Here is a 27,597-nt window from a genome sequence, read left to right as displayed (position 1 = left end):
AGTGCACAGGACCGGCGGAAGTCACTATTGCGCGTACTCTATGGGCCCACAATACAGAAGCTGTGTGAAATATAATAATTTCATAATAATTTCATTTGTAGTTTTCACTGGGGGACCCCACCCCAGTGCATCCAAATTTTCCCTTAATGGAGCTTACAGGACTATTTTGTTATAAGAGCCTAACTATATCATATGGCTGGATGGAAGATGCTTCCTTGATTTGAAGAGAAATACTGTAGTTTTCAAAATATTGTTTTATTCTAAAATATAATTTCCATTGTCTAAACCTAATTTGGGTATTTCATTGTTTCTCTCTTTTATACTCCTTAGTGTTAGAACAGCAATGCTCATTTCACACTCACAGCCTTCTGAGCCTCAACTTGACAAAACGACCTCTCCTTCCCTGGCTGACTTGGCAGCCCTCCCTACAGGAGGTGAGAGCACAAGGTGTTGTCGTTGTTGATATGCTCCCTTCACTTTAAGTCAACTGGAAAATCACAGGGGTGTAAAGCAAAGTCCTGACTTGTAGCAGCTACCATTCATTTGTCCAAAAAAAACCCAAAACTGTTGTAACATTGCAGCCCTGAAATGAAAGGATTTCCTCCTTCCTCCCCCCATCTCAGAGTTTTGTGATAGACAAATACTGTGTTTTGTTTTGTTTACACTCTCCACTAAGGATGTGGGCTGATGGTTTCAAGTGAACCCAGCATTAGGAGTAATGGGTTTAAGTGGAGTCATTTTTTTTCTTTTCTAGAAACCTAATGCGACATGCCCAGTCAGAGCTGCAGAAAACTTGAAACCTTGATGTTTCAGTGCAGGCTATTGCATTACAACTCAATGTCTTTACATCTGACCATAAAAGCTTTACCAAAGAGAAGCGAAGCGAAGCGGGAGACTAAACATGATCGAATGGCCAAATGTTGCTGACTGACTGACTCATCTCAGCTTAGTGAAAAGCTCTGCTGAAGGCCTCAGCGTGATGTGTGGGGGAAGTTACTGCACCCCTTCACGGGGAATGAGGAAAAAGAGAACTGTTCTGATTCTTTGTCTACTCGTGATAAGAAGCCACTGTTGTCATGCTGCTGCAGCACCAATCATTACACCCACCGTGTCTGGGTTGTGGGTGGATGGATGTGCTGATCTGTCTGTCCCCTGTTCCTCTTTGACAGTCGGGACTGCTGTTGCTGCTACAATTCATTACACTCATTCGCAGTTGTTTGAGCACACACTGATGGCGGAGGGGAGAGCGCTTTAAATGATTTTGACATCTTTCCAAAATTTCCTCAAGCTATGTTAAGGAAAAAATACACGCAACAACACAAACACATGCCATTTAATTTATTAGAATATTAGATTTTCACTGTAACAAATTTGATGTTTTTTGTTTTTTTTTTCACCTGCATGAAGCACTGTGTTGCATATTGTAGAGCACAATACTTCTGATGCAGTGCTTCCCTCTAGTGGTTAGAAAATTACATGGAAGCGATGTCTGATTGCTTTCAAATTGTAACTGTATGATTAAGTACATACAATTATATAATCAAGTTTAATTAGATTATCATAAATTATTCAATTTGCAAATTGTTAATGGGGAGGTAAATAATCTGTGCTACATTATTCTGTTCTTCTATTGCGTTTAGAGCCCTGTTCAATGAGTTGTTGTTACAGTTATTAAACTGACTGATTTTCACATGTGATCATTCACATGCAGTTTTACTTCATTTAGCTCTTCATATGCGCAGGAGAGAGAGACAGGAAATGACAGGAGGAATGTATTTGCTGCAGCACCTCTGAGCCTTGTGGCGGTCATTCCCTGCTTTGACCAAAGGAGGGCACTCTCTGCTCTCTGTACACTTTGCCTACTGAACCTGGTGGAGGTGAGCTGACGTGGTGGTGTGCTGTCTGAGCTGTCAGCACTCATTAGTGCGGTCTCATTAAAGTGATGTCAGTGGCACCCCATTAGCAGTAAAATGAACAGCTGCCTTGCCTCGAGGCCAAGTCGGCAACTGAACTTTGTTGGTCATGAAGGTCTGCAGGTTAACCTGGTGTAAGCAGGAACCGAGAAGAAGCTCTTATCTGTTTTTTTTTTCTCTCTCTCTCTTTCAAATGGTCTGCAAAGCTGTCCGATGTCAAGTTATACAATACAATACATACTTGGATTAAGATAACCCATAACCCCAGACTGAAGTAATTTTAGTGTGTACATTAAAATGAGATTTCATTGGCTAAATTGTACATTTATGGCACAGTATTTAACATTTAAAGGTCAAGTAAGGTGCAAAAGGCAAAACTTCCCTGTAAAGTAAACACAAAAGCAGTCTAAATCGCAGTGTTGGGCTGCCAAGGAAATCATCCTTTACCTGTGATTAGCCTGCTGTAGGTTCACTATACTTGCTAAAAATCAGATAAGTTCAGAGCAAAATACAAATTCATTCTTAAAAGCAACATAGAAATTTTAGTACAGAGAGAAATGCTTTTTACTAATATTTTACATCATTTGGTCCCTTTTATTTGTATAAATAAATCACAGATGAACAATAGGTGCCATACACAGATTACTCACATTAGTTAACATGCACTCTGGGTGGATTCTGAAGTTAAAATTGTTCAGTTGCTGCTCTCTGCCACGTGGGGGCACCAGTGTGCGAAATTGCCCCCCTTGACATGTAAGATGTTGGTGTATGTGAAAATGTAAGGTAATGATTTCTTGCATTTGAAACCTGGCATTATATGTGCTTTTAACAAAGCCCCTACAGTTGACACAGAAAATATTTGATCTTTCTAAATGTCTTGACTTTAGCTCTTTTACCAGCACCCCCTTCCTCTCCCTCCGCTCCTTGTGATCCAACACATGCTGCACCTCAAACAGCCACTCAAATAGACCAGGATCTGAATGGTATTTGGGGTCAAAACCACGATATCCCCCATTTGCCTCCTTCCATTAATGGCCTATTTAGCGTACTGCCGATGGCAGTAAAGAGATAGCTGGGCTTTTATACCTTCTGACTGGATATATTAGCAGGTAATGTCCTTAAAGAGGATTAGCAGATGGAGGGAGAGGCAAGGAGAAAGAGAAGGAGAGTGGCTGAAAGCGCCGTAGGGATGGCATGGCAGTAAATAGGCAGGTGATAGCAGGGCGGACAGGAGAGCTTATGGTGTGCTTGTGCTGCCTCTGGCTATAGATGGAGGATTAGCAGCCATTGTGTATTCTCTGGTATCCTGAAGCATGTCAAGTCACAGCTGTCTAATCTTTGTATATCAAAATATATGACAAAAAATAAACCTGCTTTCTACATAGAAGAGGAGGAGGAAGTTGTTTGTCCGATAATATTAATCCTCTCTTTTAAACTCACACAAATAAGACAAATCGGTTGCCAAAGTCTGTAAGTGGTTTATGCACCCCAGATTTTCTTGTGGTTAACTTTTTTTCCGTCTGATCCGATGCGGTCAGCCAGGCAAGAATGTGCCACAGGTCGAGGTCAAGAGTCCCGACAAACCAAACAAATCATCTTGTTTTCTGTTTTCAGCAATTAACCTGCTTTTTACGCAAACACATTCTTAAACAGGCACTGCATGTCATCACTGGGTGACCTTTAAGGAAGTTAAAGAAGTGTGTGCATTGGATTGAGGTAGGATGAGAAGAGATTAAACAGACAGACAAAAAAAAGGAGAAAGAAAAAGAAATTGCAAATAATTGAGTAATAACAGTAGAATCACTAAAGATATTGGGCTATTGATGATACTGTTTTTTTTATTATTATTATTATTTTATGTTATTTGTAAACGCATCTTTAAAAACAATTATTTACATATTTTTTCTTGTGTCTGACTGTCCCACTGGGAATCACATCATCTAAATTGGATACTTTTGTGTGAAAACATTAGGGGCCAATACAGGAAGCAGCCCTTTACTCAGTGAGTCTGAAAGTAAGGACATGGAGATGGAAATGGTGCATGGACATATGTTCAAGGATTCAAGGATTCAAGGAGCTGTATTGTCATTTCACACATGTGGAAACATGAGGTGGAAAGAAATTAGTTTCCCTGGTCCCGGTATAAGCCCAATAATCTACAAAATACCTAATGCTTTAAATATAAAACAACACTATATAAATATAAACACAACCAGGATAAAAAAAAATTATATAAACAGTGACAGGGATGGCAACAATATTTACAGCGGTGTTGCGGTATTGTGCAAATCTGAAATGAGTAGTGCAAAGTTCTGTTCAAGATGCAAAGCTCTGTACTTTAACCATACTTAATTTGCCATAACCACAATCTGTCTCCAACCACTGGACAGAAAAAAAATTGTTAGCACGAATTGTTTGCAGGTTTGTCTGTTATTAATGTTTTTTGCAAAAGGTTTGACTTTTCCTAGATGACAACATATGAAGGTTTTGCCAAACCAAATGTTGTATTTAGATAAAATGAGTTCAAGAGACCTTTTCTCGTTTTATCTCAAGACCTTACAGATGAAGAACACTTCTCAGTCTAATCTGCTGCTCCCCTCCTTCACAGTTCTAACCGCCATATGACTAATGCCGTAGACCTGAGGCCTTGGCTCGGCCAGGCTAAGCTGTTTTAGGGGGGGTGGGGGGTTTGATCATGCATAGATGACACTGAGTTAGAATGGGTCACTGCAGAATCTGCTTTAGCCACAGTCTGCTGGAAAGGAGTCAAGTGGAGGGCAAGCACCTGGGCTAGCTGACCTTTACCTGCGTAGAGAAAACTCAGAGGGATCGGTGGGGGCAGGCTGCAGAAATCCAGTTTGTCAAGAGTCTGTTTCAAAATTTCAGGGATGAGTAAGTGAAGCATTTACCATGTCATCAAAACCGGAACAGTATCATAATCACTCTCCGTCCGTTTCCTTATCCACTTTACCTTCTCTGAGTGTGTGCGTGTCACACATCAATACTTCCTCATGCTCACTCAAGTTTCCAAATCTTGAAAAAGGGTGAGACTGTACTCTCTCCTGGGGAGGTATGTACAAAATCATGTCTGTGCCAAGACATCCCTTTGACCATCTCTGTTCTCAGCAGCACCAAGGGTATGAAAGGAGCATTGTGTGCTGCTTCACGCTCCATGGCCAATTGACTTCTTTTCCCATTAATCAAATGCGCTGTTTACCTAATCTTTCATAGCATTTCAGAACCATTAAAACCAAGAGGATTATCCTAGTATTTCGGTGGTGTTTCTTTACCTCAGCAACAGGTGCCCTGATAACTCTCTCTCTCTCTCTCTCTCTCTCTCTCTCTCTCTCTCTCTCTCTCTCTCTCTCTCTCTCTTTCTCCTGTCCTCTCTTCCCCTCTTGATCAGTCTTTTTCCTATTTTCACTTTCTTTCCCTTAACTCTCCTTTCTCCACAAGGATTATTTAAATTCTTGAAAGTACAACATCCCCATCTCACCGACTAACAACTGCACTGTCCGCTCTGAATAAATAAAGTATTATTGTACGATTAAAGCAGATTAAGGAAATGGAAAAGGGAGTCGATCTGAAATTGGGTTTAATTCCGCACTTATCTGAATTCTTGACTGGTTTCATAGTGTACGCTTTTGTATCTTTGAGCAGAAAGTTGGTGTGTGTTAGAGGAGGCTACATTTTGGAGAGGGTATCTTTACTGTAGAGCTAAAGAGGAAATTGTGAATTGAATTGCACTTAAAACCCCTCTTTGTAAAACTAGACGAGGTGAAAAGCAACAGTTGGCCAGGATGTGCAGGTAGGTGTATAGGTTATAGCCGAGCTACACTGCAGCTTGTTTTGCCCTGAAGCTGTGGGAGCAGGCTTTTACTCACTTCAGCTAGCAGAAGACCAACTGGGGTCAGATCTTTTGAGGTCAAAAGCAATGAATTCTGGTTATATTGTATGATATAACTATTATATGGTTATATGATTAAAATAGTACTAGAAAGAAGAAAGTAGTACTAGTTATATGATTAAAATAGTACTAGAAATCTAGATGTTTGACCAAAAGAGATATGAAGGGAAATGGTACTGTGTGGGGCGTTTTAAGTATGCAGTCATTTTATTGTCCTATTACTTCTGTCCATATTGGTCCAAATTGCAACTCAGGAATTATGTGAAATCCCAGTTTTCAGCGCTAATGCAGGAATTAGTGTCTCTCAAAGCAGAAAGTAAGAGTATAGAGATTGTGGTGGGTGAACGTTCACCATAATCATTCCCTAATCTTGGTTGTGGTTGCTGTATGCAGATGTTGTAATAAGTGTTATCCTTTAATGTTGTGTCTCAGAGAAGTGGTTGATGTTCTACTTCCCTATCAAGCCATCACTGTCAGTTAAATATACACTGTATAAACATAAGTATCCAGACACCCCTCTTCATGGGGCTGTTTTTCAGGGGTTGCACTCACCCCTTCACTAGAAGTGAAATCTTAATGCTTCAGCATACCAAGATGTTTTGAATAGTGTTATGCTTCCAACTTTTGTGGCAAGTTTGGGGGAAGGCCCTTTTCTATAATTAATTCCCTATAATTCCAGCATGACTGTGCCCCAGAGCACCAATCGAGGTCCATAAAGACATGGTTGGATGAGACCTCAACCCCACCAAACACCTTTGGGATGAATTTGAACAGAGATTGTGAGCCAGGCCTTTAGGTCCAACATCAGTGTCTGACCTCACTAATGCTCTACTGCATGAATGGGCAAAAATTCCCAAAGAAACACTTCAAAATCTTGTGGAAAGCCTTCACAGAAGAGTGGAAGCTGTTATAGCTGCAAAGCTGTCTATGTATTTGGATTGCAATGTCCTTAAAGTCACTGTAGGTGTAAAGGTCAGGTGGCCCAATACTTTTGTCTATATAATGTAAGTTTAACTTGAGATTTAACTCTTCAAATGTGGTCTCAGTTGATTATTATAATCTGTTCTCTAGATCACCTTGTTGACTGTTGAGTTCTTGAACTAATTTGTCCTGCAGACATAATCAATGCCATATGATTTCTTTTACTGAAACAAATAGAAAATTCCTTTAGAGTGTCAGTAATTTGTCATTGCTGAAGACTGTGTAGTCTCTTGTGAGGTGTGTGTGGAAGTACGCCTACACAAACACACACATGCACGAGTGAGTTGGTCATGTTGATTGAGTGGCTGCAGATGATGCTGAGGGTTAATCTGTATTTAGTTGGTCCATCCGGATGCCTTAGAGGCCATCTTATTAAAGGAAATGAGACGTTGTGAGGCCTTTTTCAACAGACAGTTACTGAGCTCTGCGTGCATTCCTTCATGTCTCCTGCATACTGGCTAGGAACAGTCCTGTCCACAGTGGGTCTTGACAGAACAAAACTATACAAAAAGGCCCTTGTGCTGTACACATGTTAGAGAGGACATGCCAGTGTGTCAATCCAACGCAATTTTGAAAGTTTATCTCTAAACAGAACGTGACCACCGCAGACGGCTGAAGTTCTGAGCTATTTGGATCAAGATAGCTGAAGAATCTAGAACCGTAATGCTTTAAAAGATTGCCCAACCCCTCCAGTTACGGGGCAGAGGTTGAAAAAATGGGGTCCTGTTGAAATAGACTAATAACGTCTTATTCGGGTCATTTTTTTGGCTTGCCAAGGAGTTGACTGTACGTTTAGATGAAAGGGTTTAATTGGAAATGATAACCTGCTGACAGAGGGGATCTGTCAGCCCACAAGCCCTGGCTGTCTGTCTGCCAGTACTGCAACAATATCCACAGGGAGATTGGCAGATAGAAGCTGCTGTCAACGCTTTCAAGCTCGGGGGTTGTTCCAGTATAATCCCCACACTTGTGTTTGTTTTAGCTGGGGTACGTGGCACTATTGCTGGCTGTGTGCAAGTTGCCCTACACACACTTAAACCTGCACACAAAACAAGCAAGGAGTGCGTGTACACCCAAACAAAATTTTGATCATTTACATACAAAGGGATAGAAGTATAAAGACACAAGGGGGGGGTGAGTATCAAGGAAAGCAGGACTCAAATGCTTTCAGACCATCAGAGCAGTTCAACAAGATCCAGGACATCAAAGCCACTTAAATATTTTTCATTCTTGGGGCCACAAAATGCAGGATGATATGACAGACACACAATGGACCCACAGTTTCCTCTTGGCCCCTGCAGCAGTGTTGACATGAGTAGAAATTAAGTTATCACCCCTTTTTAAAGTCCAGACGGCTGTCAGACAAGGCGCGGTGGCACGGGGGAAGATTTGATGGTTCCAGCAGTGGGCGACTTTACATGGAAAGCTCTGTCTCACATCTCATTTCCCACTAGTACTACACTGGATCTCATACCTGCTCCCTGCATGTGTATCAGGGATGTTTTATAGTTCACTGATGTTTTGAACAAAACTGTTGATGGGGCCTCCCTCATTTTTTTTTAAATATTTAGTTTAGTTGAGCATGAGTTGATAATAATATATATATTTTGAATTTGATATACATAACAAATATCTGTAATTGTGTATTGCTGTGGTGATGTTTTCTTCATCTTCTCTCTTCCACTTCCTTATCCTATAGTCTGAGGGTGCTTTGGAGTTATCCAGTCCTTGCCTCATCCTTTAGTGATCACCTCCCAGCCTGTTGCCATTGTGGTTACAATATCTGAGATTAATCCAGGTAGTCCTGTCAAACCTGATCCCCTTGTTGTCATATTGCCACTGGGGCTTCTTGGTGTGTCCCTGCACTATCCATGAGTAGCTGGGGTGGTGGTGATGGCGTGTTCATGTTGACCCTGAACCCCCAGGTCCTAGCATGTCACATTACTGAGGCTAGGGCCCACCTGTTTACTGAGCCCTCTGTGTTGATATTTTGTATTCTTTCCGATGCCCAGTGCACCAGTCTTGAAGAGGCACTTGCTCCACTTGCTCTCCAGTCCCTTGACTGGTCTAACTTGGCAGATCCTAGATTTCTGGTTCTGCATGGACTGTCCATAGTTTGTCGATAATTTGTTTAAAAAGGAGCTACAAAAACAAACAAAACTCGACAATTTTTGAAAAGGCTGTGCTCTGCCAGCAAAGTTCCCGGGCAGACTGCTTTTTCAAAAGATGTGTCGCTCCGTGTGTATTTCCATTTAGAGAAAAATACTTAAAGATTGAGAATAATATTGTGTACAAATGAACATAATCCAAACAAAAAAAAAATTCCATATCCTATATACTTCAGGAGAAGATTTGTGACGATATAGAAACATAAAATGAAGCTACTGTAGCTGGCAAAGTAGTACATCATGACCAGGATTGCTGTGTCCTTTTCGAAACACTCTGGCCTTTAAAATAAAGACCAGAGTGTTTGTATTTGGTACAATAGACAAGTGTTTCTTTGAGTTTTACACAGCAACTTACACAATATTCTGATAGTGTCAGAACTGTCAAGTGCTTTAACGTTATTGAGCTCGTCTGGCATTCCTGGTGACAGTGCAGTGTGAAACTTCCACTGAATATGAGCAAATGTTACTATTACATTACCACCAATTAACACCCAGTCATATCCAACTGGCAACAGATATCTTCTTCTTTATTAGGAGAACAACCAGAAATGAGGCACTCACATGAGACTGATTTGGTGAAATAGAGGCATCAACGTAAACCTAAACAAATCACAAAGGAGCAGAAAGGACTCTTTCTTTAGTCACATGTGTAAAACTTTCATCATGTTGACTCCATCAAGGGTGGCCTCATCCTCACTCATCCCCACAAAAAAAAAAAAAAAAAAAAAGTTAAGAGGTTCCTGCTTTAAAAGCCCCATCAGTGAGTCACCATTTAATTACAATACACAGGAAATTATCTCTAGAATGGGCCCAGTGCTGATAAGAAGTCCAAGCCCACTGGATGACAGCTCTGGAAACCTGAGAGAACTTATCACCAAAGTGGCTGGTGGGGGCCCACGACTGGGCGCCTGACAATCTGATTGGACTGTCATCCCCAGGTCATAATTAATATATTTATCAAATTAATAACTGAAAAGAAAATCTCATCATCATTGGCACTATTGTAAAAAGAGGCTTGCCCTGGCCCCAGAGGTGAACAGTGGCCAAATTCATGTGGCGGCCGGTTTCCCTTGTGGCTAATAAGGCTGCTGTCAGTATAATGGGACAGAGGGGGGCAAAGTGAGCTGCCTCTTTTGGAAGCCATGACAGATAAATTGCCTCACCCCCTGCACAGAATGAAACTGAATTTAGAAGAAGAAAAGAAATATGTTACTGTCTGCTGACAACCACAACCACAGTCTTTGCATCTGAATACTTGTTGTTGTATAGGAGGTAACACAAAACAAGTACTAGACATCACAGCATACCAGGACATTTGTTATTACATTACATTAGATCAGATATTTTGTTTTGTTGTATATTATGATTGTCATAAGCTGTAACCATGTGAAAATAATAGGACATTATTTAACACTAGTTTTCTCCAAGTGTCTTCAGCTTGTATTTCCTCCTTACAAAAAAAAATTACACGTCTTTCTTTTTAACAAGATTCCATACTTACACATCTCCTGCTTTTCTGCACAGCAGAATTAAATGCTGATGCCATTTAACTGTGTTATAAAATGGAACCTGCGAAGAGTCTTTCTGATGTCCTGCCAACATGCCTTTCTTTAACACTAACTAACACTGTGCCTTATTCATGAACATACCTGTAACTCTGGTGACTGGTGTATTCTCTCCCTCAGCTTACCTGTGCATTTTTCTTCACACTGCTCAGCACACACTCCATGCTTTGACTAAACATCGGATAGATGAATAAATCTAAGCAATCGCACGTGATGACATTAGCATTTATTTGGAGTCATGTTTGGCAACCTGGCAAAGACAAGTTCATCATTTAGTCTCCTTTTAATTCTGTGCTTCTCTCCATTCCTGAAGAAAATGTCTGTTTTTTGCTTTTAAATGTTCACCACAAAGCATTTTTGCTGAAAATGGCTCACTGCTGCATCTGAATTCAACAAGGGCCTGATAACGATGATTTGAAAGTTACTAAACTTTAGGGGAACTCTGCATTGGTTTTGTTACTAGCCGTAGGATATTGCTACAGTAATATAACAATATTGATTATTGATTATTACTTCAGATCAGTGACCATTGATTTGAAAATATTATTTAATTAGCTATGTTGACAAATATGTTTTAAAAATTCATTAATGTTATCTCCTAACCTTTGTTAGAGGTCAATAATGTGTAGATCCCCCATGGGTTCTGCATATTAATTCTGGCCCCAGACCACAGCCATATCATCTCTTGTGCAGGTGGAAAGCCACAGTGGGGATACTTTTAGCGGGCATTCCAAGGGTACAAAACAGGAAGGAGGGGAAGCCGAATTGTAAAGGTAACACAATCAGCCGCTAAAGTAGTCACAGGAGTATCAGTTTCTTTAAGCTGCGCTGAGCGCGGCACAAGATTAAGATGTGGATTACTGAACATTTACTTCATGTCACACAGACAGAGGCATGTGGTTTGTTCTAAGTGATACGGCACCCTGACCTTCTTGCTATCCTGTCACGTGATATATTTATCCAAAGGGATGTACTGGTGCATTTGATTGTTACTGTATTTGGAGGATGGTAACAGATGTAGAGTGTCTGTATGACTGACGAGGTGGAGCGAAGCCAAATGGTCGAGGCCCACAATATATTCAACCATAAATGTCTATATGATTTATTGGATTAAATCACTGTATTAATTAAAATCACTGTAATTGAATAAAAGGTAGATGATGAGAGTTTGGGGTTTCGCAGTATTCGCCTAAAAGCCACTTTTGAGATCATTAGAAGACCACTCCTGAGCATGCACACTCACAAATTCTCCACAGACTGGAATCTAATCCTGTGGGGCAGACTTCACCTTTGATTCTCGTACTTGACCCTGTACCTTGGGAATGAGTTTGTGGAAGTCAGACATGCTCAGACTGTGCTACGCATCACCGCTTCATCAATCTCAGGCTCATCTGGGTGACCTGGATGGAGAGATAAAGTAACAGATGCTGGTGTGATAGACAGGTGAAACACCTTTATAGTACACAAAACTCAACAATAGATTTGATTCTGTTCTTCAAAGTAAATCATTTACCTCCAGTGAACAGCTGTGGAATTTAAAAGGAAACAAACACACACAACTGCCGATCAATAATCTGTGTGTAGGTTAAACCTGCTATGTGTCAGATGTCAATCACCTTTTGTTCTTTGTTCAACCCAGCCTTCGTCGAACCCTGCATCCACTGATGTTCTTTAAGTGAATGGGTAACACAGGTGCATCTTGGCGCACAGTTTCATAGACCCCTCCCTTATGTCCTGTGTGCATTGTGTCCACTTTCTTTCGGTCCATGTTCCATAGGGGCAACAGTATGTGTGTTTCTAGCTTTCAAAAAGGCCTTTGAGATCCTGGCCACCTGCCTTAGTCCTTGTTTCAAACAAATGTGCAGCTTTCCGCTAACCTGGGGAAAATGTGGGTGAAGATATAGAGTGAGGGTGAGTAGAGGTTGGGCTACCTCCCCCCCCCCACACACACACACACACACACACACACACCCCTACTCACCAACCCATGCTACAGACTTTCTTTCAGTTAGCTGGTGTAGAGAGAGGCCGGCCGGCTGGCCCAAAGCGTTTCGCCTCTGTGAGCATGCACAAGATGTCTATTCATGCACCATGGTCCTACAACTTCACGGCACCCACCCCCCCACCCCCTCCCTTCAACTCCAGCTGAGGCAATTCAACTCGAACCAGAAGCAGGGACCTTTAATCTAACAGAATGTAGCAGGCACCTGAACTACTTAACCGTTGTGCTTGTTCAAGGGGGTGGGCACGGAGGCTAAGGTAACTGGCGTGTAACAAAAAGCCCCGAACTTTATCCCTGGCCAGGATGAGTACATTTCCTTTCTGTTGTTCCCAACAAAGGCCAGCAGGCACAAATGGTCTGCTATCTGTGTCACCGGGAAGTGGAGAGCAATTTGTTTCTATTAAACAGGACGGTCCTCATCTTCCCCAACCGGCCCCCCTTCTTCCCCAAACATATTGATTTGGGTGGCTTTTGTGCTGCAGGTAAAGCCTTTTTAGTCAGTGGCTTTCATTTGAGCTCACCTTGACCAGGTGGAAACCTTGTAGTCTTTGTAGCACCCTGAAAGAGCAAATGAGGACCCCCTCATTTTGTTGTGCAGGTTAATGTGAGTATTTATGGGTGGCACATGGGGCTACAGTAAACTAAAGGATGGTTGGAGGTGAACGAAAACTTGGCTGCAGGATTCTGGGAGACGTTGTACTGCTGTTGATCTGTCCTTTCCATTTCATGGTTGCAGGTGATGCACGGCAGTTCAACCTTTGTGCATACACCCGGCACACACTCTACAGCATAACCCACCGCTGTGCTTCCTTACTACATCATATCAGTGGCAGCTTGACCTCTATGATTTATCCAGATTCCTGTAGAGGGCAGAAATACAACTGTGAGCCATTGTATTTCACCCACACTGGTTCCAATACCACACAGACCCATTCCCTTACTCTGACAGAGGCAAGATGGCTGCTTTGATAAGAGGGTGTTTCTCTTCTTTATTTAAACCCCAGTCAGGGCCCATTCGTTTAGTCCCTGCTACAGATATGAAATCTTTTGAGTACAATTGTAGATCAGTCGTGATACCTTAAATCACACCACAGGAAACCTTGCTATTATTTTTGTGCAGTGTAAATGTGTATACTACTTCTGAAACAAAGCATCATGGTTGTAGGTGGATGCCTACAGGAAATCACATTTCAGACAATGCTTTTCCCTCCATTATTGTTGCTGAGCTTTCTCTTTTGGATTTCTTGTATATTTCTACAGTTTGCTGCACCATTACTTTGTGAAATAAATATAACCAGTGAACTCAAAATTACTAGAAATTGTGCTTTTGTCATATTGAGATTGCAGTGTATAGCTGTGTTCAGTTTGTTTCTTTCCTTTCCTTTCCTCTAGTTAATTAGGAATCGGACACATATGGTTCAATTCATTTAGATAATGAGCACCTTTAAATGGTTAAGGCAAGACACTATCTCTCCTCACTTTCTCTTCATCTGTCTTTCCATTTCTTCACGTTTTCCTCCCTCATCCCCCGTTTTTTTTTTTTCCTGCCCCCCGCCCTTTCTTTGTATTGACGCCCTGGGACCCCATCTGGGCCCTTTGGAGGCGTGAAATGCACAGTAATTATTAGTAATCATCACACACCATCAGAAACGGATCCTAGTGCTGTAATTACATGATAAATGTCTGCCTAACACATGCCCTCTATTTAGCAGCCCCCTGGAGACTGCAGATAATAGACAGCTAACAGGGATCCACAGAATGGGCCTTTCAGCGCTGGCCGGGGCTCATTGTCTACGCGCCAATACACCCTCACCCCCCGTTTGGCAACAACACAGACCCCGATCAATCCCCTGCACTGCCCCCCCACCAGCCTGCTGACCCATTCCCCATACACACACACAGCCCTTGTCACTGCTAAGTGGACAGCAACGTCAATCACTGGCATTACACTGCATCGCTAATGGCTGCCAAACAATTTCACAGGAGAGAAAAGAGTTGTGATCAGCCATTTATCAGGTAATGGTGACTTGGTTTAATGCTATTGCCTCTGACCCCTGAGCAAAATGTGATAATTGGCATTATTATCATTAGCATGTCTTCTGTTGCTTTTTCATGTATCGTTCTGATCAGAATGCAGCCGACATCCGACAGTTTTTGATTGTGTTTTTATACTGCACGCTGAGCCCAAAAGGGTTTGACATGCCTTGTCTGCATACTTTGTTGTCATGCCAAGGATTGCATAACAACTATGCATGATTTTCACTGATCTCCTTGCATACATTAGAAACCAAAAAAATGACTGCAAAGGCAAGTAAATGTGAAAAATGTGACTTTCACAGTTACAAGAGTGCATTATGGACTTAAAATCTACATTATGAATCTATATATATACATATACATATACATATACATATACATTTTGCCCAAATGTCACAACATGAGTGACAACTGCCACAGTGCAGGAAAAGCATTTCATAAAGAATATACAAAACAAAACATTCAATGTGACTTACAATATTCATCCATTATCTATAAGCGCTTGTTCTTTGGAGGGGGTAGGTGCACTCTTGACAGGTTGCCAGTTCATCACAGAGTTGAGCTATAGAGACAAACAACCAACTCAAATACGGGGGAGACATGACACAGCTGTAGCTCAGGAGGTAGCGTGGCCAGCTGCATGTCAACGTGTCCTTGTGCAAGATACTGAACTCCAAAGTGATCACAATGTGTGAAACACTGAGCATACTAATATTGTGAGATGCTTTGGATGGGATGCTCTGTATTGCTGAGAAGGTCAGCACCTTTCATGGCAACCTCTGCCATTAGTGTATGAATCTGATGTTATAAATCACAGGAGTCAGTAAGATTAGATTAGCTCTATATAAATGAAAGTCCATTTACTAGTTAACATGTGAAGTCCATAGAAAAAGACCCTAGCCTATAATACGCAGCATGTGCTGCCCATTACTTACAACCATGTTCTAGTTTTAAATCCATTATTTTGTGTATTTTTACATAGTGATTTTAACAAATGTAACACAAGGTCTTAACTGTCTGAGTTCAAAACATGCAAAGTCACTGGTACTTTGGGCGTAACACTGAGAGTAGCAAATCAAGCAGATAGTGACATGCTCTGTAGGTGAATGAAAGAGAGGCTGTCAATTCAGGCCACCCAGCCCCTAAATGATACTCTGCTGATTTTAATGCAAATAAGGCTAAGGAGACTAAATAAATATGTGAACAGCTACTTTGATACAGCTTTTTTTTTTTTTTTTTTTTTTCTCCCGAGTGCCTCTGTGCTTGTGTACAGTGATGGAAGTCATCACAGTTTGAATCTGGATGCGAAATAATCAGATATGCATGCAAAGAAGTATGCTCTTATCTAAATACATAGAGTGAAATGAGGAATCATGCTTGTGAACAACAAGGGGAATTTGCCTGAGATTTGCCTAGCTGGCTCTAAACAACAGTAGACTCTTTGGGAATATTTTATACATTAGCCAGGCAAGGCCACAAGGATGTTGGCTGTTAAACAAATTATATATATAAGGCATTGCTCAGTAATTTCTTTTTTATTTGGCATACCTGCTGTTTATGTCTTGTTCCTGTTCATTCATGAATACACCAAATAACGGCTTTACTGTTTGAAGGTGTCAGTTGGAAGGCCCAGTTTACCTGTTTACCTAACATGGCAGTTGAAACAGTTTGCTGCAGTGAAAGGATATTATTTTAATAAGACAAAGGCAGTTGCAAAGGCAAGTGCAAACATAGGTCATCTGCATCAATAGAAGCCATGGGTAACCATGATGCCGAAGACATTTATCAACAGAGATTTTGACAATACTTCAATTTACCTCCAGGTGGCAACAGTTTTCTCTTTCCCTGTTTCTGAGAGGAGCACTTCAGGGACCAAAGCAAATACAAGCACAATTTCATTGTTTTGTTCTCATATATATATATATATATATATACATATATATTGTCTCTATATTGCAAAGAGCTTAATTTGTTCTAGTATGCTAATCAATATTTCTCCTTTCATTAGTCAACTCTTAATCATCTTGGAATTATTGCCCACCTTTGCCATGCCAAAACCACCCACACACAAAGTACAAATGTAACAACTCTGCCTCACCACAAAGCCAAAAACAGACTGAATGAAAAGCAGTACAATCTCAAGCAGAGTCTGACAATAACAGACATATCAACTATCCCCTAATTGATACAGCTAGGCGGTCAGTCAGTCACTTAATGAATTGCTAATAGCCCTCAGCAATGCTGTGAGTGACAGGGCCCAAGCATTCCACCTGGTGGAGGCTGCCTGGGGACTGCCATGGATGGGGATGCTTCTCATTAATGGAGGCGGGATGCCTGGCGACTGTTCAGTCTTGTGTTGAGAGGCCTCTTGTACATGGAGGCCACGCTTCTCCTTCAGCTAGCTCCCTTCGCCTCAGACAGCCGAGCGTCACGGAGTCACCGATAATGAAGACCTGATCAAAGAGCCGTAGCATTCCACCGGGCCCGGCCGAGCAACCACAGAGGAAGAGGGAGCAGGGCAGAGAGAAGGACTGAAAAAAAGACAAGCAGAGAAAGGGATAGCTGGAGAGAGGGAATAATGGGTAGAAACAGGGTTATAGTCCACTCTGCATAGTAATGCTTCAGTTAGAGAGTTTGCAAAGGATAGTTGCGCTCGCAAACAAAAATGTGTTGATCTGGAAGTCAGGCCATCAAGATTTGGAAAGTGACAGATATATCTATCTATACATCTACCTCACCGCCTTTATCTCTCTCTGCCTCTAAACTTACATACATTTTTTTTCATTCTAAAACATTAATTTTAGTGTCAGAACATTAAAAAAAAAATATCATTAAATGTGACACTATTTTAAAGAGCCAAGAATAAAATTCATTATACATGTTATGGGTAGAAGTAGAAGTACATATGCTACTCATTCATTTGCTGCACTCGCCACAAGCAGCAGTGTTATTTATCCTAATGCATATAACTGCTAGCCCTTCAACTGACCCATAATTTGCTACTAATAACTGCTGTGGGTGGAGTGATTATAGCTTTTCATTAGCGCCGGCAGCTTTTACTAGTGCTATCCCAGCTAAAGGGCTCTTGCTATAATTGTTAGCCATTATAAATATAGTACGTTGAAAGTATAGGGGGGGCGTGGGGCACTGATGCCTCTTTGTTAACTGCTGATGATTGAACAATTAAACTTTGGCAACTTAATTACCCCTCCACAACAACATGGCTATGAGGCATTAAGACTGGCATTATGGTAAACATTGTTGTCAGAGAGTGATGGCTTTGAACTGGATGATGTATGAGTCTGAGTTTGTTGCCAGCTGCTAGCAGAGGTAAACAAAGCATGTGATGTCAGGTGAAAAGAAAAGAAAGTAATGATATTTTATAATTAGGTTTAAAAAATTTCCATAAGTTATTATTATATGTGTCATAATAATTATATGTATTTAATTATATCTAATTACATAATACCATATATAATACCGTTGTACAATAGGAGTAGTGGTATTTGTATTTGTATTAGCTCTATTATTCAAATACTTATTCATACCGGACTTTTAATTAATTAATTGCCTACTTAGTGTGGCTTATTCTAGAATACACAGAGAGAAAAATCAGGACTCACAAGCACCACCTCAGCTTGTTATTAGCATAGAAGGGCTAACAGATGTTGTATGGAGCAAAACAAAAAAACACCAGAATAAAAACCTACAGCCATTCGTCAGCCAAAGTAGGAATCACACTATGCAAGCTCCTCATTAAGTGGCATTAAAACTGTGAAGGTCTATAATTATCGAATAAATCCTTTCCCACATGAATGAATTCATCTGCGTGCCATATTTCTTCCCCACACAGAGCAGCCCTGGCAGTGAATGAGTCTTTTGTGCACCACTGTGGGAAGGCTTTTGTGAAATTACACCACTGCATAATGATGCTAATCATAAATTAGCATTTCAAGATGGAGCTGCATGTTTGTGTGTGTGTGTGTGAGAAAGAGAGTGTGTGTTTGCATATGAGTGTGCGCACGTATATAAAATCTGACAAAGAAAATTTAAGCAATCTAATTTTAACTTTCATCATCGTTTGACTCAATTTTCAGAGTATCAGAAGCCACGTTTTCATATTAGCCTTTTCTTTTTCTGATTGGGTCACGTTCTTGCAGCTATGCAATACATCCAAATATTTTATTGAGCAAATGTTATTGCTGGAGTTTTCAAATCATAAATTTATTTTCCCTCAGGCAGCTGCAGGCCAGAGAGGATCCCCTGCAGACTGAGAGAACCTGAACTCAGGACTGACCTCTCTGCTTGAATGTGAGTTTGTTCCCTTCACCTCCCGCTCCTCTCCCTGTTTCTCTCTTCTTTCTTTCTCTCAAAACTCCAACACAAATGGAAGCACAAGCATGCACAATGAAACGCAGACAAACGCAGAATCAACACAAAACATGGGCATTGTAAACGCTAATAGGAGCCACATGACAGTGATATTAGATTCAAGTTTCTATTCATTGCTTGAGAGTAGCAGGTGTGTATTTCATTACCCACTAAAGAAAACACGACTCCAGTGTGGGCTTCTTAATGTAAGGGCTTGACCAACTAATGAGAGCAGACAAAGAGACCGATCTAGAGGCAGCGCCCACTCTGTGTCCACTTAGCACCAAGCTGGAACCTTTGCCAATTAGGACCTGTTTATTTGATGTGACAATTAACAAGGAGGCGCTCGGTCATTAATCCCAATATGGTTTCACTCTGCTCTCTGTTAAGATGTCCATCTTTGTTACAAACATCCAGAGTATGTTTAAGAGCAGAGACAAATGAACACAAATTTTCAGTTAGTTTGCCTTGTGGTAGAATCTGTTTATGGCGTTTACATTATTTATTTTTGAATTGTTTACTGCCTCAAAATTAGAAGTCATTTTATTGAATATGTGCGATGCATAAATATGGAAATGGACATCTTGGTTTTGTATAGACGGACCCTCAAACCGGTCATAAGTTCATGATATTTACTGCATGGACTCATAAGCATAGTTTTCAATTACTCAAACAATGACTACAGATATGTGTCAGAGTTACACAGAACTCATTTGCATAAAAAAATATATTTGTATCATCAGAAAGAGAAGCACATGTAAATGATAACTGATGCGCAGTGTGACACAACAAAAGAATGCCAGTCTTCTCATTTGAAATTTCACTATCAAAGGAGTCATTTGAAAACACCTTGTTGTGCAGTTACAGTAAGTCGCTGGTAGTTCTTTTAGGCGCCTTTTTTTTTCCAGGTAAGCATGATCACAGTGCTTTGCATCTTTCTTCGGCTTTCCAAACAAATGGTGTTTGTATATGCAAAGCATGTGGCCTTTAAAGGACAGACCATCATGCAAACAAAGACATCAGATGTTCCTCAACATCACCGCGGCTACTACAGTGTTTTCCAATCTGATTCTTGAACAGAGTCCAGCTCAAATTCCTGCTGTATTTTTTCCCAACAGAGTTCATTAAGGCATTTTTGCTACTTTTGGATATAAGGGGGAGATGGAGAATTTGGTTAATTTGGAGGGTTTCCTGATTAATTCAGATGTTTAACACCCACTCCATCATTTATAGCTGTCAGACCTGGTCAAGTTTCAGCTTTCATTGACAAAGAGGCAAAGATTCACAAAAAGACTTTAACACGAGTAATTTACTGCAGATGTTAACTGGGATGGCTGAAGTTGTTGCAGGTATCGGCATATATTTTGAATGTGTTGTGTGTTTAAATTTAATCACAGAAAAAGGCTTCAGTGGAAGGGAGAGCTGGCTTGAAGCTGTAGCAGTCTTTGTGCACTAGGTGGTGCCCCACCTCTTTACCAGGACAAAACCACATGATTGTACTTTTCAGCTAAATCCTACACTAAACCTGTAACGATCATGCTGTGCATGTGAGCAGAGTGGCTTTGCTCATCAACAACAGAATATCAAGTTACCAACACCGAGAGATGATGTCTGTCAATCTATATGCTTTTCAGACAAAGAAAAAATGTACTATGGGTTTACTGAGCTTATAGTATAGCACAAAAGTACTTGGTACGTGAGCTTGTGCATGGGCATGTGTGCACACATTCACACACATTTGTACTTTTATAATTCTTTTATACATATGCACACTCAGACATACTCAGACAGACTCAGTACATACAGCACTGAACACCCCAGCCACCCTCTCACTCTCTCAATAACTCATAATAGTGTAATCTAAGGAGAGAAAACTGGTGCTGGTTGATTAAAAGGGATTCAGGTCTTGCTGCTGAGGGCCTATAGTTTCAGCCCAGCTCAAGGCAGCAGCTGGAAGCGTAATTACACCGGCTGATTTATACATCATTAAGGCCTCCATATAAGTCACCCCTTTTGAAAAGAGCAGTTAAGCTACTTATACTTTTCACAAAACAGCAGCAATTCTGTATAAAATGAATGTATGCCGCTCCTCTGAAAGCATATGGTATATTTCTCACCTATTAATAATTCAAGTTGAATGAGCAAAAATTAGTTGGCTCGGTTACCGCCGCATTTGTCCCACATTAATTTCACCGACATTTTGTAAATGGGGCTATTACGCTAAAAACAAAGCAGAGTGAATGACCACGGTTTGCCGTACTTAGGAAAAGAGAGGGCCTCATTCGTACACCTGTCATTTTCAAACAAGGCACCATTATGGTTTGCAGAGAGGGGACATCACACCTTTCACTCTGGCTGTGTCCCTTCTGTGGAAAAGCAGCAGCCTTGAAAATGTTACCTGAGAGAGAAAGCCGTTTGTAATCTGAAAATACAGACATTTGCTTTTCACTTCAGAGTCGGTCAAATGACTGCATTTCGGTTGGCATTTTAAAATGAAAAAAGGAGATAATTAGCATTTCTATTCAGGCAATTAGGAAGCCTGTGTATGCTTTGCTCCTCACGTTCTTTCATTCTACACAATGAACACACCGAGTTTCTTCTAAACTCTTAAACTCATAACTGAGGTTTGATTGAAATTAAATGAGGCCCTCATTATTTGGGTAGCTGTAGAATACACAAGTGAACAGGTGTTCTTTTGGATATATCAGAGCATATACATTTTAACAACCCTTGACACCTTATATACACACTGATTTTGAGATACGCACACACACGCATGCACATTCACCATCAACACAGAAGGAGCAGCTCAATGGGGCCGAGCACATTGTTGCTTTAACCTTCTGCGCCAGTTATCCCTCTCAGAGCTCCAAGCCTTGGCAGCTAACTCTATTGGCTTTTTGTCACAGGGCCTTGGCTTGTACAGTGACTGGGAGTGGATAGCATAGGGGGGAGAGATCGGGAACAAAATGGCAAGAGAAAAAAAAAATCCTTTCTTTCACATTATTTCTGAAGTGAAGTGAGCGGGGGCTGGAGGAGGCCTAGTCAAGGCTTGTAGAGGCCCGGTCGTCTTGGGGTCATTATGCTCAGCAGATCATTAGGCTCTGAAGAGGAGGCACACGACATAGCACCCACAACCTCTCAGCTGTGCTGCCCCCCCACACACACCCCCTACGCCTCCACTCCTCAACCAAGGCCCAGTAAATGACCTGACCTCTGCCAGCCCCTCTGCTAAATACTTACTTAAGGCATCTGTACGGCTACTTGATGCTGAGATTGATTAACGGATGCAGCAGACTCTTCCACACTTTGTGCTGCCTGTCGACGGTCAACCTTTCCTAGCCAGGTCAAGTAGGCCAACACGGAATCGGCTAAATCAGGAATTCAACACTCACATGTGCACGCTAAACGTGTTTGTGTCATTGTGATATTTTACATGATGAATTCTGTCCTTAATGGACCCATTAGCGTGCAGGAAGAAACCAGTCATACAGAGGTCATATCTCAAATGGTTCACAGTCATAAATAAAAGGGCGGTGACAAGTGAGGAGCTGTTAGATTCGTATTGGCTGATACATTTACAAACTCGGCCCTCTCCCTGTCGCTCTCCTCCTTCCTCCCTCGCTATCTCTTCCTCCTTTCCTTGAATGTCACCACTCTGTGGGAGAATTTAACGTTGCTTTTAACCCTCACTGCCTCATAATTACCTTGACATTTACCCTGCATTCAATCAAGGTTTTAACAGCAGATTTATTGCAATGACTTTTTTGTATTGCAGAAGGCAGCAGTAATTATGCAGGTTATTAAGAGTCCATGTTAATGCAGTTTTACATCGATAATATTCAGCGCACTGTGTTTTCCTGAATGGGAGAGCGCAGTGTCAGCTGCCTTAAGACAGAGTGACGCAGGAAAGGACAGAAATACTATTAGATGAAGTATCAGATGACTTGGGGTATGAAGGGTGGAACATGGTAGCACTGCCTCTCCGTCCTTTATTGCTCAGGTTATTATCACAACTGCTGGGGAATTGTTGAGACGGGAAGATAGGAGTGGCAACGATCCATCCGGGACTCGTTCATCACCATGCGCCGCAGCCCCCCGAATAGAAATTACATCTGCATCTGAATTAGTAACATTATTCGCCAATTTGGCTCAGAGTGAACATTGTTCCATTGAAGGTGGAATTAAATTAGAAAATGAGTGAGTCTTTAATTTTCAGATTATAAATCAGGGAATATAATTCACCCCCTTGTACCTTAAGGGCAATCACATTATCCTAAGCGACATTTTATCCTCAGCCCCGCCAAGTGATCTCGTCACGACACGCAGTCACACACCAATCATGCTTCCTGGGGAAGCAGGAAATACATCTTCTCCTCCAGAATTAGACATAAAATAGGAGTGTCTCCTCCTGCATGAGAGCTTTTTTTTTTTTTTTTTTACATGAAATTTGATGGTCCTTCTGAACTCGTAAACACAGCAGCGAATTGCTTAAATGAAGTGATATATCTTCCTTTTTCGGCACTGTGAATGTGTAATGTTGTTGGTTAAACATCAAACAGATATATGAAATATATAATTCATACAAGCATTAATTATATGATACTTGGAAAGGTTTACGAATGGAAAACACAAAACAACTACTAATGTTATTTGCAATTGTTGACCACAATATTATGGATTTAAAACCTTTCAGCAACATAATTGCACTTTTCATTGTGAGATCTTTCTGACGTGATGCAACCCTTTGAAAGTTCCTATCAGGAGAAAAAAAGTCGTGTGCAAGAGCAACTGAGCTTTATTCCTTTTCTAAACAGTTCTGTAACATTATAGTGAAAATGCTGCTTGGCTGTAATAAACAACTTGGCAACTTACAGTCACACATAACCTGGTCAAATTAGAAAGAATGGATCGACCTTTTACTGCCAGTCGTTGCTATACTGTGGCCCAAAACTCTCTGCCTGTTCATTTCATTCTGGCCAATGCCCAGACCTCATTAAAAATGAATGCACTCCTTAAACCCCAACACTAGGCCTTTTCCATTAGGGAGAGAGATATGAGGGTGATAAACATTATTTGTGATCGGATATGAATCGTGCGAGGATTGGCTGCAATATTGGAAGCCACATTGAAAAGTGATTGTGCTTGAATTCCCCCATGCAGTTTCATGCCATATCACGGCTCTCGTAATTTGATTCCTATTCATTTTGGCCATTGTTGTGTATTATATTGAAAGCCCTATCAATCTGATCTAGACCAACCAATTTGGATTTTTGTTATTCTGTCCCACTTGGTTGATTTTAAGCTGATCAGGATATTTGCCTGGCACAGTCTTGGGAATTCTGAATGGCCTTATCTGACATTTAATTACCATACTGCTTTTGTTGAAGCAAAATTCATCTATTTTGGTGTGCAGCGGTGGGGCGTGTTTCTGTCTGTGTGCATAAAAGAGAGGAGGGAACAGAGAAAGAGATGGAGAATGTTTGGTTGTCTTCACTTTCTGTCTGTAGCACTGATGTCAAAGCCTCTTTGATATACTGTACAGGTGTATTTTCATGGAAACAGTGCATTGGTGGATCCCCCATAAAAGGCAATAAACCTTGACAGGCTATTGGAGACTCACCCCTGAGTGCTCTGCTGGCAACCTCCCAGACATATACATTTAATATTCCATTGATTGATTGATTTTATGGGACATGGTTAACATTATCATCAATACTGCCTTCTGGACCACGACACCAACTTAGTCAGGAAAGAATAGTACTTGTCATAGGTTATACATGGCGAGGGGCTTGATAGACATCAGTACGAAGGGATTTTTTATTGCAGTACACATATGATATTTGTTTTTATGTTAGTGTGTGTGAACGAGGGCGAGTGTGCATATTTCTGAGGACGTGCATGAATGTGTGTTTATCCGTAAGGAGGTGTTTTTTTATACAGAATTGCAGGACAAATAGATGCACGTCATCCAAGCACATTTTACAGTATCTTCTGCACTGCTGGTGGTTTGAGCTGTATTAGTCTGACTGTTTGACCTCAGCACAGTAGTCAATGTGCCCATCTTACTTTCCCGCAGGTTCACTGACAGTCAGAACAGGATGATAATGGCCGCCCTTGGACACTCTGCACCAAGGGGCAGGAGTGTGATGGGCTGCAGCTCAGGCACATATTAATATTAATATGTATAAAAGCCGTCCGGCTGGCACAGAATCATCAGCTGTAGACACACGCAGACACACACAGGAATGCATAAGTGCGCCCATGCAGATACACACACTCTCTCAAACGCCCATCTGCATGGTTGTGGACACACACATGTTCACAAAAACAAGTAAAAGGCCCATTATGGATGTAACTGCCTAACGTTTGCGGATGGACCGTTTTCCAAGGTCAGTTTGAAACATTTGCCAGCAGGAAACCTACACAGAGTGCCGGTTGTTCACACCGTTTGGGGAAAACACACATTATGTAAATGATTCTTGGTTTGGAATGGAATGAACACAACTAGAGACAGTATGCTAATGGCTACCGTGTCAGCCAAAGCTAATGGTTGTTGTGTGTGTTTTGCTTATGTGTGCTCTGTACTACATGTGTATGTATATTATACTGTTTTGTACACGTCTGCACATGTGATGGCCCGATTTAGTTCGGTCTGAACCACCTTATCCGTGGAGGAGGAAGGCATAAAAAAGCAGAAAGGCATAAAAAACAGGCGACAAGGAAAATGTTTGTCTTGCTTTACATATTTTGGTTAATTCACAAAAGCAGTTTGTTAAGCGTTGCAATAATGTGGCTGAAAATGCAGAAGGGGCGGACCTACCTTCAGTGGCAATAACACAGCTTATTCAGGGACTAGGGAGGGTGTCAAAGGTACACAATGTCACCCCTGTCTCTCAGTCAAGAGAAGGCATTGTTGGTAATCAAATCATATTTGAATATTTTTATATAGACTGATAGATATCAACAGTATCTACAAACAGTATGAGTAATTGTGCATAAGGACATTAAATTTGGCATAAATTCAAGGAGATATCTGATTTTAAAAGGTTGGGATTATACCTTTTCTGTGTTTGGGTAGAGGCCATGACGTTCGAGCACAAGGGCGACAGGGAAATAAAACTGATCTCATTTGGAAATGAAATTACTGAGGGGTGTCTGAGTAGCTGACATGTACAGTGAACTGAAAAGCAGGTTTCAATGTCAGTAAGCAAATCAAGAAGCTGGGTTCTTGTTTTTCTCTGCATTTCAAACATAGGAAGTGTAGCCACTGAGAAGGAAAATTAAATAGCAAATGAAAAGGCATTCTGCATAGTATCTGTCAGGGATAAGTGTGCAGGGGCATCATGTTCATCATATGTCGCAAAATTGCATGCTTGAACTTTATTAAATCACTTTGTAATCCATACCCAAACAAAAATGAATCCATTCCCTGAAATAGTTAGCAAGCTGCTGTTAAATCACATAATTTTACCAAAGGGATTAGGAGAAAAAAAGGATGCTCTCAAGGCCTGAAAGAAAGAAAGAAAGAAAGAGAAGTGCATCTTCAAGAACAGAGGGCCCTTTGAATTTAACCCACACCTGAGTGTTCTTGTGTCCAGGTAGGCATTTATGACTTCTTAGGATCAACATGAGGTGCTAAGAAAGGGTGAACACTGTTATTATCTTAATACCAAGCTCACACGGAAGCACAATGAGGTCATATTCGAGTAAAGCCCACCTAAATAGCTCTTTTTATTGGAGGAAATTAAATCATGGCTCCCTGGAGCTTCCTCCATGAAGATACTTGACACCGTCACTCCTGCTAAACAAAGACACACTGAGACCTGTGATTACTCCAGAGGATGACTCCCCATGACTGTAAAGAATTGAAAATAAGAGAAGGATTAAAAATAAGGAAGGAGTGATGGAACAATGAATATAAAGAAGAGGAAAGTCTAGTAAGATAGAGATAAAAATTCGCTGTTGTATGGGTAAGTAAAACCTCATTTTTGTAGCATTTTCTTACCTCTGCACTGATGCTGTATAATGAGATAAAGAAGTGGAACAACACATCTATACAGTTGTTTTTAGTTTTACCTCTAGACTCAAGAAAACTCTGGTCTTCTCTAGAGTTGGGGGTTGGGCTGGGACGGGTCATATTTCACCGTCAGCCTGACTTGCCCCAACAATGTGACAGCAGGTGACAAATAACCTGGCTCATGATTGAAATCTGACAAAATAACACTGTGTTTTATAATAGCGTCCCCAAGCAGAAATATGGCAGCCGCAAACTAAACAGTGCTTCATCACCTCCATGCCAGTCCCAGCGGTTCTCCATTAAGGGCCAGATCATTGTGTTTTGCCTCCCCCCGTCCCAGCTGACCGCCGAAGTGACAGCCCTGGCTTGCTGCTATGACATTGAAAAATATTTGTACTGACAAGGCCACAAATCACATGCCGACAAGTTTTAAAACTCAATATTCACTCAATGTGCATCTGCTATATTCTCGTTAAAAGTGTAATATGGTAGTCTCTCCTCTCCGCGTCCTTTTATTATTACGGTATTGACAGCGACTATAATAAAGTTGTGCTGTTTTGATGCCAGGGAGGGAAGCGCGTGAGATGGAGAGATTGAAAGGAAGGGGTGTATGGGGGTGAGAGACGAAGAGAA

The 27,597-nt window shown here is 41.1% G+C and overlaps 1 protein-coding gene across 2 annotated transcripts in view; it reads left to right on the top strand.

Annotated features, from left to right (window-relative positions):
• The window catches only part of ikzf5 (IKAROS family zinc finger 5), a 143,318-nt gene that overhangs the window by 25,791 nt on the left and 89,930 nt on the right, over positions 1-27,597 (top strand). Inside the window, exon 1 of one of the 2 annotated variants that reach the window (XM_046402063.1) lies at positions 18,816-18,884. The exons of the other annotated variant lie outside the window; for it this stretch is intronic. The gene's annotated coding sequence lies outside the window, so the exon portion shown is untranslated. Of the gene's footprint in view, positions 1-18,815; positions 18,885-27,597 lie in introns of those variants that run through there. 2 annotated transcript variants of the gene reach the window in all.

The sequence above is a fragment of the Scatophagus argus genome, chromosome 10 (genome assembly GCF_020382885.2).
Source record: "Scatophagus argus isolate fScaArg1 chromosome 10, fScaArg1.pri, whole genome shotgun sequence".
Taxonomy (NCBI): domain Eukaryota; kingdom Metazoa; phylum Chordata; class Actinopteri; family Scatophagidae; genus Scatophagus; species Scatophagus argus.
Note: the sequence above shows the minus strand (reverse complement) of the source record. Positions and strands in the feature narration are given on the sequence as shown.